The sequence below is a fragment of the Crocodylus porosus genome, unplaced genomic scaffold (genome assembly GCF_001723895.1).
Source record: "Crocodylus porosus isolate Cpor-Errol unplaced genomic scaffold, CroPor_comp1, whole genome shotgun sequence".
NCBI classification, from domain to species: domain Eukaryota; kingdom Metazoa; phylum Chordata; order Crocodylia; family Crocodylidae; genus Crocodylus; species Crocodylus porosus.
Window position 1 is genome coordinate 4,779,061 of NW_017728907.1, and position 19,906 is coordinate 4,798,966.

Genomic DNA, 19,906 nt, shown 5'->3' on the forward strand with positions numbered 1-19,906 from the left:
CAATTTGGATTCAGATTTGGCCCAAATCAGGGACAGCGATTTGATTCGTTGATTTGGATCACTGTCCCCGATTCAGTTCAGCTGAATCTGAAGATTTGATGCTGATTCAGAGAATCAGCGATTTGGACATAGACACAGCCTTAAATGTTTTTTTCTACGTACCTCAAGGTACCATTGCGACTTGTGAATGCTGCGATGTTGGGGCGCATGGGGGCCCTCCATATGCTCGGTGGTGAACCCAGAAGTGGACCAAAAGTACTCCCAATCCACTTACGGGTCCACCAGGGAGCATGCAGGGGATGCCCCCATACCCTTCTGGCTCAGTGATCGGCTGCAGGAGGGCCCTGGGTGCCCCCCAGACTGAGAAGGCACCAGTTGCTGAACCCACTGGGGCTCCCCAGTGCACTCCCCAGTGGGGTGCTTCTGGTCCACTTCCAGGTCTGCTGCTGAGTACGCTGGGAAACCCCCTGTGCTTCTGTGGGACACTCCATCTGCCCCAGCATTGCAGCATTCACAAGCCGCCTGTCACCTAGAGGTATGTAGAAAAAAAATTTAAAACGGTTTATGTCCAAATTGTTGAATCTTTTCAAATCTCTCCGAATCGATTCAGAGGATTCCGATTCGATGCAGAGAGCTTAAAGGGTCCTCCAATTTGATTAGGATTCAGAAATTCATCTGACGAATCGGGCCGAATCTCTGCCGAACTGAATCAGCAACTGAAGCTTTGCGTAGCTCTAATTTTTTGGTTATCCCTATCCAGACTCCTCCATAGGTTCTGTTCTTTGTGAGAAATTCTGCCTCACCAAAATTCAAAGCGAATGTTGTAGTAATGGCTAGTACATGTCGGATATAACTTCAACAGAAACCATGTCTCACTGAACTATTAGAAAGCAAAAAGGTAGATCGAAGAGCAAGGACTAATTAAACTGCAAACACCTTACAGATTTACAACTTTTATGCAATAAGAACAAAATGGCCAAAAGTGCTGGAGAATATGAAAACAAACAGTATGCACACAAAGCTAAATTTGGTTGTTTCATGAGGAACTGTCCCATACAAAAAAGCACAAGCCAGTTCCAAGCACAAACAACAAGCCAGTTTCAACCCTGCCTGCATTCTAAATATTTCTGCTAGAACATTATCTTAGGCCTTGATCTTTACCCTCCAATTAATGATCAACATTATTATTCATAGTGGAGAAGGGAAAATTAGGTACTGTGCATAGTAAACATATGTAGAATCAGTAGCTGATTTGGCCAGGTATGTAGTGATGTACCTTGTATCAAATAAGATCCTATCTTACCTTTATTTTTTTTTTAAATGTGCACTGTATATTCTCCTAATGCTAATAAGACATAAATCAACATAGCAGGTGGTTCTTCTCTACTGAACATTCAGCTGAATGTCAGGATTGGGCATGGGGCAGCCCTGGGTCCTAATTTGGGTCCTGGAGCTGTCCCCAGCCAGATCCCCAGGGATCAGGTTGGAGAGTAGCTCCAAGACCTGGGAGTGTCTGGGGCCACTGCTGACAATCAGCTAAGCATCAAGATTAGATCATACACACAAGGCAGCCCTGGGGTTCAGGACACAGCCTCCCCCTGTCTGATCCACATGGTCAGGATCCACAGGATTTGCCCCAGGTCCCAGTTCATCCAGGGCAGTCACACATCTGGCATGGCAGGATGCATGAATATTGGGATAGTTCATAACATTTTTCAGATCCCAATCCTGCCATTGTTTTAATGTCTGCCAGAGGCCTATTGTACTCAGCTTTTTATCCTTGCAAGTCGTATTTGTCAATACATGGAACCACAGAGGAACACAAAAACAGTCAGAACATGTTGTTCTAAAATCATATAGTCATGTTCATGCTTATCCTGTGATACATTGTCGCATGACTCACTGTCATCATGCCCAAGCACTCATCACAATAAGAGAATTTGCAGAGTAATGCCATTCTGCCTTGCTATGATAATTTTGTGGTTCTCGCCCTGACTGAGTTTGGCCCTCTACCATGTGTAGGCTCTCTCAGCAACCAGGAAGGGGAAGCAGAGAAGGTTATGCATGCAAGGAGTAAAACCTACATACTTTCAGTCCAAGACAAATTTATTCTAGAAGCAGGATAATAACTAGAATAAATAATTAAGATCTCAGCGCAAGTACTAGGTGTGTACACATGTGCATGTGTGTGCACGTGCACTAATTGCTATGTGAGCAGGTTGTATCAGAGCTAAGTATTAATTTATTTTGATTAGCAATTCTGAAAACAAAATGCCTGGTTGAACTTCCCAAGATGTAGATGTGTAAAGTACTGTTGCTTCAGATTCCCCCACTTCCCCTGAAAATGCATCTATTTTCTCATGATCTCTTTGAGAAAAAGAGTAAAACAATGCTAACTGAATTCAGATGTTTATTTGCTCTTTTGAAATAACCCTTCCTCCAAGAGGTTTCAAAATAGACACTCTTGGTAAAGATATATTTAAGACAAGACAATGTATGAAGGCTTAAAACTAAAGAGCTTACTGCTCTCTGGAGTAACCTTTCCTTTATTAGTATGTCTTCCCACTTTAATTGAATGGAAAATGAGAATAACCAACATTACAAAAACCATCACCATTGTTAAAAAGAGAAAAGAAAAAGAAAGGAAAAAGAGAAACACCTCCCAGGGTTTGTATCTCTGTCCCCTTAGTGTTCTGGAAGCCAAATATGGAAGGTTCATTGGAACTAAACACATTGTTACAGGGAGGAGAGAAGTTTCCAATGCTACTATTGTAACCTCATTTTATTAAAACCACACACTTATCTGTCCTTATTAGGACCATTCTACTTTTCTATTTGAGCTTGTTCAATGGAAAGAAACTATGTTTTTCTCCCATGTTTCCAAGTATGACTGAGTTTTTAAAGAGGATCTGAAAAAGGCAAAATAAATTAACTGAGTCTTTTGGGCCCTCTCTCTCCACTTATGAACAAAAAATGCCTTAAAGAACCTCCTCTGTTCCTGTTCTGAAAAGGATATTTTCCTCCTTTTTTAACCTCAGAAGTATAAAGACTATTACATCTCGTCTCTTCAATTTACTTGGAGCACACTTCAGAGAAACAGAGCTGGATCAGAAGATCTCCACCTTTACCATAAGAGGCCACAAATAAGAACTCTAATTTGATCTCTAATCTGATTGTTCCCAATTTCCCTTAAATAGGTATTAAACAACGGTAGGGGGAGGCAGGGGAGAGAACACAACAACCAAAAAAGAGAAAACAAATCTAAAATGAAAAAAATCTTTCCCTTGCTGGCTGTGAAGGTTTTGCTTTTTTTTTTTTTTTTTACTTGTAATATAATGACCCTTCTAAATCAGCAGTCTTTCATAGAGTCCTCCCTCCCCAAATTTAACAATGAACAGAAGAACTGACAACATTTTCCTATTCTTTTGCATTTCATTAACTAATGCTGTAATATGAAATTTTCCCTTTCCTCACCAATGCTAGTCCATTTTATACTAGCATCACCCAAAAGTAACTCCAAAGATTGGGATGCGAGTAAAACCCATCCCTCCACATCTAGTTGATAAAAAAAGAATAAATAGTATGTCTAATGTCAAGCATTCATTGGTATGGATTATCTGTATTGCAGTATCATCCAGAGTCCCAACTAAGATTTTGCTCCCCAGCCTACTTCAAGTTATACTTAAATGTTGGGGGGCCTGGTCCTTGCCCTAAGGATACAGTCCAACATTGATATGTATCTTTACCCTTCTCTGTCATGCTATATAACAATATTCTGATAGCTAGGAGTGTTAATTTTGTAATTTTTTTTAGTGAACTAATGATAAAGGGATAGTATCAACAAGGTCATTGACACAAGAGGATACATTACAGCCTATGGAGTACAAGTTTAATTTGATATATTCATTCAGTTTGACTTCTGTTTCCTTTTCTGGTTAAGAGAGAAACGGTGATATAACATTCAGGATATTCATCTTCAATGAAATCTGTCAAATGTGTAGGAGGCTTTTTTATATTCCTTCTATTTGTAATGCATGCACATGCATATTGATGTGCGGCAGAGGCTTCACACATCATCAGCTAAGGAGGAAATATTCCGACACTTTATAGGACTTCTGTGCAACTTTACCTATAGATGGTGTTCACCTTATGGATGACAACAGTGAGAATTGATAGCAAGTGAGGATACAAGCCTACAAATAGGTTTAAGGAGGTAAACACTTAGGATCCAGGGGAGCTGTTTAAAAGGTGATATTTACAGGCATAAAAAGAAGAAATAAAGAAAATGAAATACAAATTGTATATTCAAGCCAAATATCAGTGAAAATGGTCTGACAACAAGATTCTAATAAAGGATGGTGAATAGAACCTATATTGGATTCTTCTGAGTTCAGAGTAGTTTACGTTTGGATGAGTGTAAACAGAGAGCTTAAACTAAAATGATTATTTGAAATAAGAATTTTGGTAAAATATCCAAGTGTAGATAAACCTTTTGATTGCTAAAGTAAGATTTTGGGCTCAAGAGTAGCGTCCCATGATAATGGGCAGAAGTCCCATTGTTTAAGATATTTAGAACTAGACTGAATAAACCACTTGAAAATGTAGGAGGAAGAATAAACCTGTAGTAGGGAAAGTATGATCCAGGTAACTACTTTATACCCTTCTTGGTTCTAATTTCTGATTCTATATATGCACACATTTTGGATTTCAAAAAAAGCCTTTTTAATAAGGGTTAACTGGAGATGTCACACATGACTGAGTACTGTTTCAAATTACTGCTGATGGTGGCATAACTAAATCAGGCAAGTGGGCAGAACATTTAAATAGAGAATAGTTTAATATCCTCCCCTTCTGTTTAATACTAATATTTTCTTAATTATTCTTGCAATGACAATATCCTGGCAGTTATGAATTTTATGAATATTTCTACTCCTTGCTAAATGTAATAGCATTCATATAATACTTCTGAGACACTGGGTAGCTTTTTAAAAAGCTATACTCTGGTTTCACTACAAGCTTTACTGGACTAATGTAGGAACCACTGATTGAATTTCTCTGGCCTGTTTTATGCAAGGGAAATCAGAATAATCATAATGGTCCTTTCTAGGCTTAAAAAAATTAATTAATCTATGTAATAGAATAATAATAAGCCTTATATTTAGACAGCCTGAACAATGCAAGAACTAATCTAACCGAATGATCATTCTATAACCTGCTATACTGAAATCTAAAAATAAAAACCCTTAAAATGAACCCTGAACAAAAACTTTCAATTTTTCCCCTAATCTTCAACAATTAACTATAGGCATTTCCTTATACATAAAATGCTGGCCAAGAAAAAGGAAAATGTTATAATATATATGTATGTATATATATATGTGCGCACATGCATGTTTAGGGAAAGCTCAGCTTCCAGTCTCTCCACCCACACCCATCAGTTTCAGTCAAAGGATGTCTTGAGTCCATTTCTTAACTAATCCTGTCACTGTAAAATCCTACAGTCATTCTTCCACACATAGAGAGAAAAGACTCACTAGGAGGACCTAGACTCTTTCAGTTTTAACTATTGACCAATAGTGGAAAAGCAGGGATGCCTAAGTTATGCCGTTAGAGCCAATGAAGTAGATTTGTGTCTCCCACATGACTGTGTTTCCCCTGTCTTTCACATGGGCAGTATTTAGTTCAATTCAGAACTGCAGATAGTACAGCCTGCTTTGCAGCAATGGGATGTCTGAACACAAGTGGCTGACTTCCGAGTGACTTTATGAAGCACTTTTATACTTTCCTCCTGCATTAAACTGGGATTCTGCATTCTTGGCACTCCCTCATCAGACTCTTCTCTGCTGCAGGGAACTGAGTATTTAGTACAGCTTAGCATTATGAAACTGTGAGTACTGATTTTCTTTTCTATCCTTAAAGCATATACTGTAAAGCTGTTTCCACGTTGCATGCACCAAATTTTAAAAATACGTTCCGTTTGTTTTTTCTGTGATTATGCAGATTGACATTATTGTCTGAATAGGTAAATCTTTCAAAAATATTTCCTCCATTCTTCAATTAAAGGGTGGGGGGGGGAAAATCACTTCTCCCTTAGAGCAGGGTCTGCATGAGAACCTCCTGCCACACTGCTTCCTAACATAGCCAGCATGCTGCTTTGTTCATAAAGAAAAATGAAGGCAACCCCCCCCCCACCCCTACACACACACACGTACGTACGTAAGCTGTTCACTTTTATTTGCGCTCGCATCTGGTCAGGCTTGATTTGTCCCAAAGGAGGGAAAAATAAAGGCAAACTAACTATGCTAGTAAGGACAGTCCAGACTTTCCAGACATCTGACAGTTATTATAATTAGCTATGAAAGACAGTGGAGACACTTTGGGGCAAACAGTTCTTACATCTTGAACAATGAAGTTAAGGAAGATTCCCATCCCACCCCGTTCAGTGTTCTTGGTGCAGGGTGGGGAGGGGAGGGTTTATGGCAGCATTTAAAAAATAGAAGTAATATTTTAATCCAGAATTGTTGAATGTGAAGAGAGGCTGGGGCAGGCTGCTTTAAATATCTCTGGATCCTGCCTTCCATGTAGAAAGAATTTACTCAAATTCCTGATGGGTTGGGTAGGGGTGTGGGGCTCTATACAGAAAAACATCAGAAGGGGGAGTGAGGGTGGGAAAATAGTAAGACATTCATAACAATGCTTTTTCATTTGCCTCCCAGATCTTTGCCCACCAGAAGACTGGGTTAGATTGAAGTTGCTTTCTGTGCAAGATTTACGAGAGTTCTCAAACAGAAGCAACAGACAAAGCATGGCTCTCCCCCCCCCACACATACACACTTAGAAAAGAAATTGAATCCCAATGGATAATGTGGTACACACCAATTTATCATTTTGTATTCAAATAAAAATAACCCTCATAGGATCCTCTCTGACTAGACTCATCTGATAAATCTTCTATTAAAAAAAAGTTACACCCTGAAAAAAAAAAAATCAGAAAAGGGGTGGGGGGGAAAAGGGAGAGAAGAAAAGACAATGGAAACCTGATGCAGACTCAGCTAGACTGAGCCTCTAATAAAGCATGAAGTGAATACAGTTTCCAAGTGAAAGATGATCAGATTTTTGTTTCCAAAGGAATATTAACTCTAATAAAGAAAAATTGTTGAAAGACTTCAGACTCTGCTAATTATGGCTTAAATAAATCTTCCTGGGTAGATGCTCGCCTGCTTGTATGATGGTAAAAGGAACCCAAAAATATAGATTCTAAGAGAAGAACTTGATGTGAAATCTATATATGATTTTTTTAAAATACACCATTTCTTTTTCTTTGTCTGCCCTCCTGTTATCTACACCTCCCCCAACTGCCGCCCACGGTGAGCTGAGACACCTGAAGGCTAGACATAATGATCAACAGAGCGCTACGCTAGCCTGTCTGGATTCCAGCCAGATTTTTTCCCCCCCTCTACAATCAAGGAGCCTGCATGCAGTGCATGGCTAGCCGATTCCTCTGCTATGTGTAGATCAGGCGTGGAAGTCTTACCCATACTGCATAAAGATTAAAGACAAAACAGCTTCTCTTTACCTTACTGTGGTCAGGCTCATTTTTAAATTTAGCATGACGCTAAAATAACACATAATGCACACATACTCCTTTATGATACAACTATATGCATGCATTATTGCTCCAGTATATTGTGTTAAATTTTATTTGGTCTACAAACAATGTACTAGTATGTTACATACATGTGTTGCATATATTGTACACATTAGTAACATACCCTTCAGTAGAGACACTATACACATTTATATAGTTTCCTATAAAAATATACATGTGTGCATACATATACATAGATGTTATGCAGAGCCCTAATTTTGGGCACCTTCCAACACTAGGTAGATGATATCCAAATTGAGGGGGGTTTTTGAGGTAGTTAGTCTTGCAAGCCCTGACCTTCTAGTGGTTATGCAGTTACTGCATAGCTCAGGAGAAGCACTGATTGGCTGTGTCATCTCTTTCAGAAAGTTTCTTTTGAATGACACTCACCAAAATAGTTACGTGCATTAGCTTGGTGTGGGGACATGGGTGAGGTTAGTACAGACAGCCAGGAAAAAGAAGAAATCTTATTCGGTTTTAAACCTTTTTTCCATTTAATTTTAAATAAATGGATTAGCAATTTAACTTTATTAATCTGCAATGTATTTCATTGTATCCTGACAGCAGTGATGGGAGGGAGGTGCACAAATGAGATTTTAAGTGGTTTCTGCAAACAACACTTAAAACACAGGAACATGGTATGCCGTTTTCAATATACACCCTAACAAGGTTTACAGAAATGTTTTCCTCAAAATATCAAGTAACATCTAGAAAGAAAAAAAAAAAGACTTCTTATGGTGTTCCTTTAATGATACAAACTTTGATATTCATTCACCCAACCCCATAAATTAGCCACAAAATGGAACCCACTATACATACCAATAGATTGAGTTTTGTAAGCTAAGCAGTTTGTTAAGGTATTTTGTGTTTTCTCTACTAAAACATTCTACTAAGAGTTACTAAATTGGAAATAACTAACACCTACATACAAAAATCCCTAACAGAAGTAAAGATTTCCAGAAAACATATTAAAAAAAAAACAAAAAAACCATGAAATTGAAGGATGTATTGGAATTCAGATTTATGTGATTTAAAAATGTATATAACATTTTCCTGGAAGACCAATTAAGCACATCTTATTTGATAGGCAAAACAATAACTAATTCAATACACTGATGAATATGTGAGGTGTGTGTACGCGCGCACACACACACACAAACACTTTGCATTTCCTTCAGTTGCCCCAGTACATATGTGTTAATCTCTTTCTGGTATTGTCACTGAAAAATAAACTCTTTAGTTTATATTTCACATTCAAGCTTTTTTCTTGATCATTTCATAATGCCAAAAATGCTACGTACATCTGCAAATGTACAGCATTATGGGCAAGTTGAAACGGAAGTGATTTTTTTCAATTACCAAATTTACATTTATGTAGAGTATCTGTTCAGTTTGAGAAATCTGTTTTTGCAACTCAAGAGAAAAAGCCAAGATTTGTAAACCTGGGTACCTAAGCATGGATATAGGGGTGTAAATTTAAGAGCCTAAATAAAGTGACCCAACGTTCAAGAGCACTGAGTATTCAGCAAGTCCTATGAGACCAGTGGGAGTTACGGATTCTGGCACCTTTACTTAGGCACCTAAATCTGGATCTAGAAGACTAATTTGTGTCCTCAAGGAGTCTGGGTATCCATATTTGAAAGTTTTGGCCTGTGTGTTTGGCTAATTCATTCTTTATACTCCTAAATGGTTGCTGATGTTAAAACAAAGCAGTCGTGAAAATATTCATGCATATTTTTTTACTCTAGTCCATACAAAATGAAGAGCTTGATATCTGTCCCACATGGTCTGTTAGCCTGTGGTCTGCAATTGGCTGTGTAAACACCATAGTACAGTGAGTAGAGACTCCAAATTTTCATGAGGTTTCAGGAAAAAAAAAATATATTGCCTCTGCTTGAATCCTTCCTCCTTTAAGTATAACTGCAAACATCAGATACAAGAAGAAACTCCCCAGGATAACATAACACTTAAAACTTTTCCAAGATAGGTTGCTCCATAACACCCTTATAAGCAAAAGTAACCTAAGATAGACTGAAACTTTACTTGCCAGAAATGCAGGCAAGCTCAGTAAGGTAATGGGGTCAAATGAGCTCATGCCTTACAGATAGGAAATGAAATGTGCATTGCATATTTACACATAAAAACATACAGTATTTTAAAGTAAACAGGTTTCTGTTTGATATTTTGGCAAACTGTTGCAAAGACCAAGACTATGGCTGAGTCGCAATGATTTTTAGTATGGTATAGTTAGACCAGATGGCCACGTGTTCTTTTCTTATTTAGATGAGACTTTTCCTTTCAATAACATCTTTCTTCCTGACCTGCTTAAAAATTCCAGCGAATGAAATCAGCACAGGATTTTCAATTCTAATTGACCATGTGCAGAGGAAGGGCTAGTGGAGAAATCAGTAGAGCCATTGTGAGGCACACTGCATCAATCTCTCCTTTGTCTTGTATCCTTTCTTACCAGAGCTGAAATAATTAAGAATATTTAATTTATATTGGTTATACAACTGCAAAACTAGCTGTACTTAGCAAAAATCACTGCAAGTTCTTCTTATTTATATCTGTAGCAAAGATAAGAAAAAAAGTTATTTCACATCTAGGCAAACAGGTTCTTATTTAGTCTTCGTCATTATACAAAAACCCAAAGAAAGGAGGCACTAGGAGAAGGAATATGAGAATTTTAATAGGGTGGATTTCTACCCATTGTTGACTGAAATTGGAAGGTGCAAGTGAGGTGATACTTTTCTATTTTAAAAGAATGCCACCAAAATGTTGGAGTTTTTTTTTTTTTTTTTTTAATAACGGCGCCTATAACCACAGCATCTGAACTATTTAATTATCAGTAGTTTATCTAAGTGTGAGAGGATGCATGTAATACACATTCTGAACTGTAGACTGAACCAGTCAAATGTGTGTCAAAATGATATTATCAATAGCTTGCCTGTGTAAACATATATATGTATGCACACACAGTAATTATAAATAAAATTGACATGGATTTCACCATAATGTTCCCGTCTACAATTTAATTTGGGTTTAATAAGATATATACTGTGGATTAGTAGAACACATTTACTGAGATTTAACAAGTACAGTGTGCAAAAGATGCGTACACACTCCTAAATCTACTTGTATCCATTTTATCAACTTATCTGTAGGCTAAGGAAACTAGAGAAGGGAAGGCAAAAAACCTAAATGAAAGCAAAAAAATGCCTAATATTATAATTAAACAAATATCAAAGAGCAAATTTGTTGTTATCATGAGTTTTAAATGTGGAATTCCTTTACCATTCAAGGCCTGGGCTAGCATAATGCTTAAACAGTCAACTTTTTATGCCATCACTCAACCCCAAACCAAGAAATCACTCTTCCATAAGACTCTGGTTACTGCTGACAAATGAATGTTCACTTGCTTTTATAACAATATCTTAGCTTAACTATCATTCTTTTCTTAAATTTAATTAGGAGTTCATTAAAACCTCTATCATTTTCAGGTACGAGATAAAGGAGACTAAAAGAGAGAGAGAGAGAGACTGAAGAAGAAAAAGTAGCAGCCAGCTTATTTTTTAACTGTTGTACACACACATTTTAGGATCAGAAACAATGCGTAAACTAATGACTACCCTAGAAAACATAAAATGGAGAACCAACGCATTTTCTCTAATTTTTCAGTGTAGTAGCAAAGTCCTCATTCCAGCTTCTCCAAGAAGCTTCTGCATAGCCTTGGGCAAGTCACTTAACCATTCTGCCTCAATTTCCAAATCTTCAAAATGTAGGGCTATTCAGTCATATACCTTATAGTTATAGGTTTAGTGCTTTGAATATGCAATTAGTGCTGCAGGGCCTAGGTTGAAATACCACAGCACAGGACATAAACATTATATTAATGCAAAATTTCCACTGGAAACCATAAGATTGGGCCCATTAGCTGAACAAAACTTTGTGAGAATTGTACTTTCTTTAGCTGAAAAGGTAAAACATGTATTTTTAATTTGATGCTTTACTTCATATTTAGTTTACTTTTCTTAAATGTTTCATTTATTTGAATGTAACATTTTTTGCTACAAGCAAGCAAAATACTCATAGTATTTAGTAAAGATAACTGACAGTGATATTATTCCATCTGGGCCATTGCATCCTACACCTACTTCTACTGTCAGGCAGGGCTTGATTCTGAAGTGGAATGGAGCCTTATTCAGTAAATTGTTCCAGTAATTTAAGCAGTAACTATGCCACTATTATGACATTGGTCCTGATTCAGGGATGCTTTTAAATGCATGTCAATGTCTAAAGCATCAGAGGAGACCCACTGATTTCAGTAGGACTACTCCCATGCTTAGAAGTGCTGCATGTGGTTAAGTATCTTTCTGAAAACAGGTCTTTGGTCCCTACAAAATCCCTCTGACAGTTCAAATGGTAAATATCCGTAGCTAGATTCCTGCTCCCTCTTACACCTAAAGTAGCGTGACACAGGTGAAGATGAGAAAGGTGTTTTTTATTAGTTAGTCAGTAAACTGACTGAACTACAAATCCGTGGCTGGGTGTTTCTAAAAATCTCGGCACTGTAACAAAAATCAATGGGCCTGTGGAATTAAAAGTACTTCTTTTTCAGGCCGCCATTTTGTGCTGAAGTAAAATTGCTCTCTGAATTGCATGTACTGACCTGCAACAGTTTTAAATTTGTGTGCATGTAGACAAGAATACAGTGGTGTTCTGCACAAAAGAACACCACATTCATTCTCTCTACTGAGTGTTTGCATTAATCAATATTCATACATAGTATGAAAGTAGCACTCATACGCTTTCAAATGTCTTTTAGTTAGTGTTGTTCAAGAGTTATAAACATCCATTAAGAATATGGGACTGTAGCAGGTTTGCTGTTTATCTCCTCTCTGCTTCTCAGAAAGGGCAGAGTGGTGAGAAAGGGGTTGGGGGAAATATCCTGTGTGGAACTTCAGACTTGTACAGCGTACAGGATAAAAAGAGGAAGTAAGAAAAATATGTAGTAGTCTATAAACTATTAATGGGATGCATTTCATCAGCCTCTTTTTACTGTCATGTCACCAGATTGCATTAGCAGTTTATCCAGTCTTCCCATAGGATGTGGGTAACAGGACTAGATAAAATAATTAAAATCAGTTTGGTCTCACGATTCCAGGTGGTAAAAACAATATAAATCATACAGAAAGGTTTAATTATATGATACAAGTACAAGCAACACTTTTGTTTGTTTTTTAACCACCATGAAGAAATATTCCTTCTGTGCCTTTTTAAATGAAAAGGGAGGGGGTGAAATTTGTCCCACCCAAAATCCGTTTCTTCCAAGCCTGAAATTACCAAATGCTAAAAGCACAGCATTGTACATTTTTGCCAGGAATGTGATGTAAAGCCTTTCTGTATAATGGCCTTTAGAAAAAGGGTGCTGTTAAATTATTTGGAGAGTTGTATGATACACACTTAAAAAAAAAATCTGATGATTTTCTAGTATGTTGTCTGTATGTTAATATTTAACTTACTTTCAGTTATTATTTCTAGATGATCTTAAAGCCTTTTTCTGCAGAAGGATCATTTCTAAGCGGGAGGGTTTAAAAAAGAGAAGTCTAGTGAACGACAGTAGATGGAAATTAAAGGCTTGCAAGGTTGATCAAAAAACATATAAAGGGTTAACATTTCAGATCTTTATGTAAGTGGAAAAAATGAAAGGGGGTTGAAAAAGGAGAGCTAAGCTGCTGGTGACTTGGGTGTATTTATGGATTACTACGCCTTGAAAAGAAGAAAACCAGAGTTGTAAGATGACACTGCAGGGGTTGTCTGGACTTTTCACCGAGTGTAAAGTCTGTTTAGTCAGTGCCTTAACGCCTAATGCTGACCTTTGCCCTCTTCACTCCTCCCTGCTCCAGGTGCAACATTTTTGCAAGTGCTTTAACATTACTGGAAAGTTTGTGCAGGTTTCATCCACACAGCAAAGTGCACAGAGGATTTTATTCAGCAACTTCCCTCTCTCACACACAACATCAAGGCTTAGTAATTTTGCTTAATAAAGGGATTTCTTTCATGCATATTTCTACTATTGGGTATTGTGAAATTACATTAAATAAAAAAGAAGAGCCATATTTGAAAGAATACAACTTTACATAGAGAGATGCAAAATTCAATTTAAACCGATATGGCACATTCACCAGCATGGTAAATTATAGCAAGGCTATGCTATGTACAGCAACAACATTATTGATCTCTATTAAATTAATTTGCTTTGCCATGGAAATGTGAAACAAAAACAAGAGCATATATTGCCACAAAACAGCAGAGGCACTTAGTCTAACTGATCTTCTCAGAAGCCAATTGATTTTTTTGTTCTGTTATTAATTATTTCTTGACTGCTATAAATTTAAAAACATAATAACAGTTTTATAATTTAGTGATAAAGCAAATGTTACAATATAAAGTCAGTATACAGTTTGGGATTTTTAAAGATACCTGGATGAATTTATCCTGATATTTCTTGACTATATTATACATGATATAACATCTCAGATAAACATAACATGGCATATATTATGTTTTTGTGTGTATCCAGCATATCTAGTAAATTATTATTAAAAATAATGCATGTTAAATTGGGCTACTGAGGTCATCATGATCCAGACAAGATGTATATGTGATGTCTTAAAATGAGTGCCCATTACAACTTCTGTAATACTTCCTGAAAGGCTAGGGATCTTTTTTTCCTACTGCTTTGTTAAATGCCTTCTCTAGACATGTAGTCTCCCTATCCATGTCACCCTAAGAGAATATGACTTTCTTTCAGATGCAACTAAGCTACTATGACTTTCCACCTTAAGATGCAATTGCTAAAATGCACTCTATATGGGGACACTGTTTCATTCAACTGGAAAATTAAGATAGTCCAGCAGCTGGAAACATACCACCTGTACTCATATCTATGCTGACTATCTGCTTTGGGGCAGAAATTAAAAGTTATGGATTTGACATTTATAAGCCTAAATGGCTTGAACTTGCCTACTGTTCTCTTCCTCTGTGCCATACTGCCACACAGTTGCATTTAGTGGAGGGGTTTGATTTAAAAGAGGGAGCAAGGGGTATGCATTCTCTGTGATAGGCCTTTATTTTTTAGAATGTACTCCTATAGTTTATCCAAAATTGTCCAGGTCTGCTTATTCCTCAAGGCATGCAGTAGGGCCTTTTTCGCTGTTATATTTGGTTGAGGAAGTGTCTGTTATAGATTTAAGTTCAGTTTTTTGTTTCTGAGTATTTTGAGGAGAATTCTTGGTATAGAATTTGAATATTGTTGTCAGTGGGTTAAATAATTTACCTAAGCTATTTTCATTTCTATGTTGACAGCATCTGAGGTTTCAAATGCTTTCCTTTTCCTTGAGTATTTTATGCTTTTGTCTAATAAATCCGTATATAACTACATTCTGCTGTTTAAATTTTCATTTTGGTTTCAGTTGGGTGGATTGCTCTCATCTTACATTTTTACGTGAGGGTTGATGCATGGTAGCTGCTATGTTCCACCTGAGAGAGAACTGCACTGGTAGATGAAATCTTTTTTTTGGTTGTTTTTTTGCTTTTGTTTTGGGGTTGTTCTGGTTCAGCTTACTTTAGAATGATGCTCAAGGCAAAGGTTTTAAAAGTTCAGGGAAAAATTCAAAGGCAGTTCTCCCTTTTGGTTCTCTCTCATTTGGAAATAATTGGGCTGCAAAAGTATCAGGAAAAAGTGGGAAAGGGTTTATTGGATGTCATATTCATGTTCAATTTCCTGAGCTGGGCAGCTTTTTCTCAGCACACAGAGTTTTCCAGTTAGCAGTTCAGTTGTTAACACCTCATCAATTCTGCTTTGCTAAGAATAGATTAAAATTCAGAATCAGATTGTTAATGCAAATTGATATTCAAAACAAGATATTATACTACGCAATTGGAATTGGTTTCTGGTGAGACTTTTTCTGCTGAAGGGTCTTTCGCTGTTTTACAGCACAAATTTAGTGCAGGTGGTATGTGCCTAGTTTCACTTAAAGGTCAAGTGTATTTGTCAAGACAATATTTTGCACAGATGAAAATTCAAATTGTGGACCAGAAACAACATAGTCTATGATGGAAACAGCAAGGAAATGGCCTTGAAATAGACAGTTTCAAGTAATAGTGCATACTATTTCCAGGTAGTGTCTTAGTGAGAAAACCTCTAAATTTGGGTTTACTGTATATGGGGGAAAACACTCACATTTAATTTTGTAGACATTTGTACCAAAATACAATTCCAATAAGTTCATATTCACTTTATGACCTAGAAGCTCTTTAATTATGCCTGACATAAATTCATTTAAATTGCTAATTGGCAAAGTCTCTTCTTACCTTTATTCTACATGACATGAATATAGCTTGGGTGCTTCCCAGGATGGTCTGTATCTCTCCTTGGTGCCACCCATGGCCATGGTTTCAGACTGTCTTCCATAGATTTGCAACACATTTGAGAAAACTGTCTTACTTTGCTTGTAATGGGGATAAGAATTTAACAGACTGAACTAAGCTATATTTGTTTGGATATTTCTTAAAATAATTTTTAATTTTTGGGTAACTACTATGCATTTTACTGGACAATAGGATTTGAGCAGAAGCCTTGACAAAAAAGATATGGTTTAAAGCAGTAGCTTTCAACCTTTCTAAACTCAAGATATCCCTTCACTAGATTCAAGGCACCTCTCATTAGACTTAAAGCACCCCTCAGAAAATGCCAGCTCTTAGGTTTTCATTTGCTTATTAACTATGGAAAAAATAATAGAGCAATTCCTCTTTTGCAAAGAAATAAGGAAGATCACAACAGCTTAAAATGTTTCTTCCACCATGGATTCCTATTTGAAATCACTGAGTTTATCATGTAAATCATGTTTGTACACTCAACAGGCCTAACATTTGTATGGCAACCCATGGCCATCCTTGAAAGGATTTCAAGGCACCCCAGGGTGCTACAGTGCCCTGGTTGAGAATCACTGGTTGAAATATGATAATGTTGACAGAGTAGTTAAATTACATGAGTAAGCTCAAATAGATGATTAAGAACATTAGTAGAACTTGTCTAGTACTATATTAGAATGGCAGTCTAATAAAAATCACGGTGCATTTTCTTAGCTGTTTCATTCAGCCCAGGTGCATCTACACATGAAATAAATGCAACACAATAAACTCCAGTGCATATTGTGCCATAGTTTGTTTCTCCTAGGTGCCACATTTATACATGTGCCCGGGACCAGAGCATGTTGAGCCAAGTCAGAGCAGCCCCAGCTGGCAAGGAGTCTGGGGGATCAGGCTGCAGGCCTGGGACTGCTGTGACCTGTCAATGTGCTACCGAGGGTCTGGCTGGGGCACAAGGGTGCTGCAGTGAGAGCCAACAGGCACCCCCACACTGAAACACCCTAATTCCCTGTTAGTGTCTACACATGCCTTGCTGCACACTAAAAATGCTGGCATATGATAGTACTTGTGTTTACAAATACTAACCTATGGCAGAGTCAATTAATTTCCTGCAGCCTAATAGGGCCACATGTGTAGACATTGGAGACTTTACTGTGGAGCTAAGTAGGCAGTTCTAAAGTAAATGTCTTGCATACGTGCACCTCCCTTGTTACTATCTACTGCTTTCAAAAGTAATTCAGCGGATTGATATAAAATTGGATAAATGTTCCTGTATGACAGCATAACTTTAACTATGAATAACTGGTGACACATAAACAAACAGGCAAGTTGCAAGCATGCTTTGTTTAGGGCCAAAAGCAACATTTCAGGAAGTCTTCCAGAACCGGGGTTGATTCTGAAGGCTGATTTCCAGTAAAACAGCCACTGTACACAGTGAGACACTTACCTGAGAAAGGATTTCAGAAATAGGTCTTCTGCAAGTTTGTGTTAATCTCTGCTCCACATTAAAACAAACAAATACAATGACGTCTGAAAGAATGACTGCGCCTGTTTCCATCTGCACCCCCACAAATAATGTGTACACTGGTGTTTCCCTTTTCTTTTTCTTCACTTTTGTTTATTATTTAAAGCATTTTCCCCAGAAAACAGACTGCCCTGTATTATGCTGCAGTAGAACCAAAGGAGAAAGAAGAGGGAGAGGGAAAACAAGACATGTAATGGGTGCAGGACAGCTGCAACTCTATACTCAAAAGAACCAGCATACAGCAAGTTTTGCAAAGAGCAGGAAACACCTATTTTACTTAATTTTAAAAATAACAGTCTTGCCCCACCAATCCTCAGCTGTTCTATCTTACATTAGCAGGACAGATCTCTTTCCACTGCTTAGCCATCCCCATGTCTAATTGGTCTTCCAGGCTGCAGGAATAAGTTTTTGACTGCAACTATTCTGAGAGTTACTCCTTCATATAGCATAAACTTGCAAAACTAAAGACAAACCTATTTGCATCACATAGCAGAACATAAAATAAAGCTAATATGTAGTCCCATCAAATTTCATTGCATCAAGATATAAGGAAATAAGATATTTTAAATTTGAGGGGTTAATCTGTCAGCATTTTATTTTTAAATCCAAGCTTCCTTTTGGCTCACCTATTGGTTTCTTACATTCATAATTTTCTTTTTATTATTATTATTATTATTTTGGGTTAAGTTCACATTTCACATCCATCCTTTAGGTATTTTGACAGCTCCCTATGCTAGTATTCCCCACCACTTGGCATGAGACTGACTTCGTACAGCAAAGTTCATGCTTAAGATACAATTAAGGCTTGCATAACTTCATCCAGAAAATTATTGTTCATTATGAAAGCTCCATCAGTACCAGCATTTAAATTTAACTAATTTCACCATGGGTTCATTAGCAGAGTTTGGTCAGTTTATTAAGACCCCTTTTCAGACAAGCCTACTAGTCACACTTAAGCAAGAAACGAAGAGCGAGCCACTTGGCAAATTGTCAAAGCTTGTGCCTTTTTCAAGGATGTGTCAGGGGGCTATTTACAGCTTGCTTTAGTTCAAAATAAATTATACCAAATCCTGAATTCTTAGTTATATAAAAAGAACAAAAGAAATTGGAAATAAAACATATTTTGGGTTGAAGTTCAGGAAAATGTCACTTTTCATACACTATATTACAACAGTTTGTGAATCTGTTCACTAATGAGATAAAATAAACAATGTGACTAGGACACTAATCAGATCAAGTGGGGGCGTTTGCTTTGTTCTTTTTTTTTCTTACAATGATACAAGAAACCGAGAGTGTAAAATGTATTAATCCTTTGGGTGTATATGTGGAAACAAAATTCTTTTTTAGCATGACAAAAATCAGTTTATCTAAGCCATTTATAAGTCACTAGGCAAAAGCCAATTATATATTTATGGATAAATTAGATATTCAAAGGATTGAGTCAAGTCTTCTCATATTCTCTCCCTTTACAAGCAATATGCATTAGCACTTTCTGTAGCCTGCAAAGTTCTTAAAGCTTTTGAGGATCAATAAGAAGGGTCAATTCTGGTGAATTCTAAAGAGATCAATTTACTGAGAAAACATTTGACATGCTGCACTCATCTATGTTTGCCGGAGTTTCTGTACTCAAGTGGTTTCAGACTACATGATCCTCTCCTGTAGGAAAGTCTGCTGGAGTTTTAAAAAAAGGTGCTGAAGAATCACAATCTAAACACAGGGGTGAAAATCCTGTTTATTTCAAAAGGACCAGTATTTCACCCAGAGTTTCTAAGAAGTATCTAAAGCAATAAGGTGTATTGATTTTAATATAATATAATAGGAGCTTGTGGCATGGTCTCAGAAACTCTTGAGCACAGAGGTCTTACAACCTCATCCCACAGGCCACTGAAACTTGCAGGACTTCATTGAGTTCAGTAGGTTTTGGACAGTTTCCTTCTTTTTTTAAAAAATTAAGAACTGTTCCCCAAGCCATTTTCCTCTATCACCTGTCCTTTACTACAGGTGTTCCTTGTCCTTCCCTTTCCCTTCACACTTCTCAAGTAGTGCACAAAGATTGAAGAAGATTAATTTGAAGTATCAACATTTAGGCTACATACAGAAATTACATATAAACCAGGATATGTGATCATAAACTGGTCTAAACTGTAACAGAACAGAAGTTCGCTGCACACAGGCTGGTTTAAAAATGGCAGAACCCAGCCTAAGATGGACCTGTGTGGATGTAGTATCAGATTTAGTCAGTTGAAGTTAGACCAGTCTATTGAACTTTTGTTCCAGATCCCCTCCTGACTCAGCTTAGG

General features: G+C 37.2%; 1 long non-coding RNA gene across 2 annotated transcripts in view; it reads left to right on the forward strand.

The window, feature by feature from the left end:
- Positions 1 to 5,691: 5,691 nt before the first annotated feature.
- Positions 5,692 to 19,906, forward strand: part of LOC109307048 — a 102,285-nt gene continuing 88,070 nt past the window's right edge. For both annotated transcript variants that reach the window (XR_002100147.1, XR_002100148.1), the window contains exon 1: positions 5,692 to 5,887. This is a non-coding gene — a long non-coding RNA (uncharacterized LOC109307048). The remainder of the gene's footprint in view (positions 5,888 to 19,906) is intronic.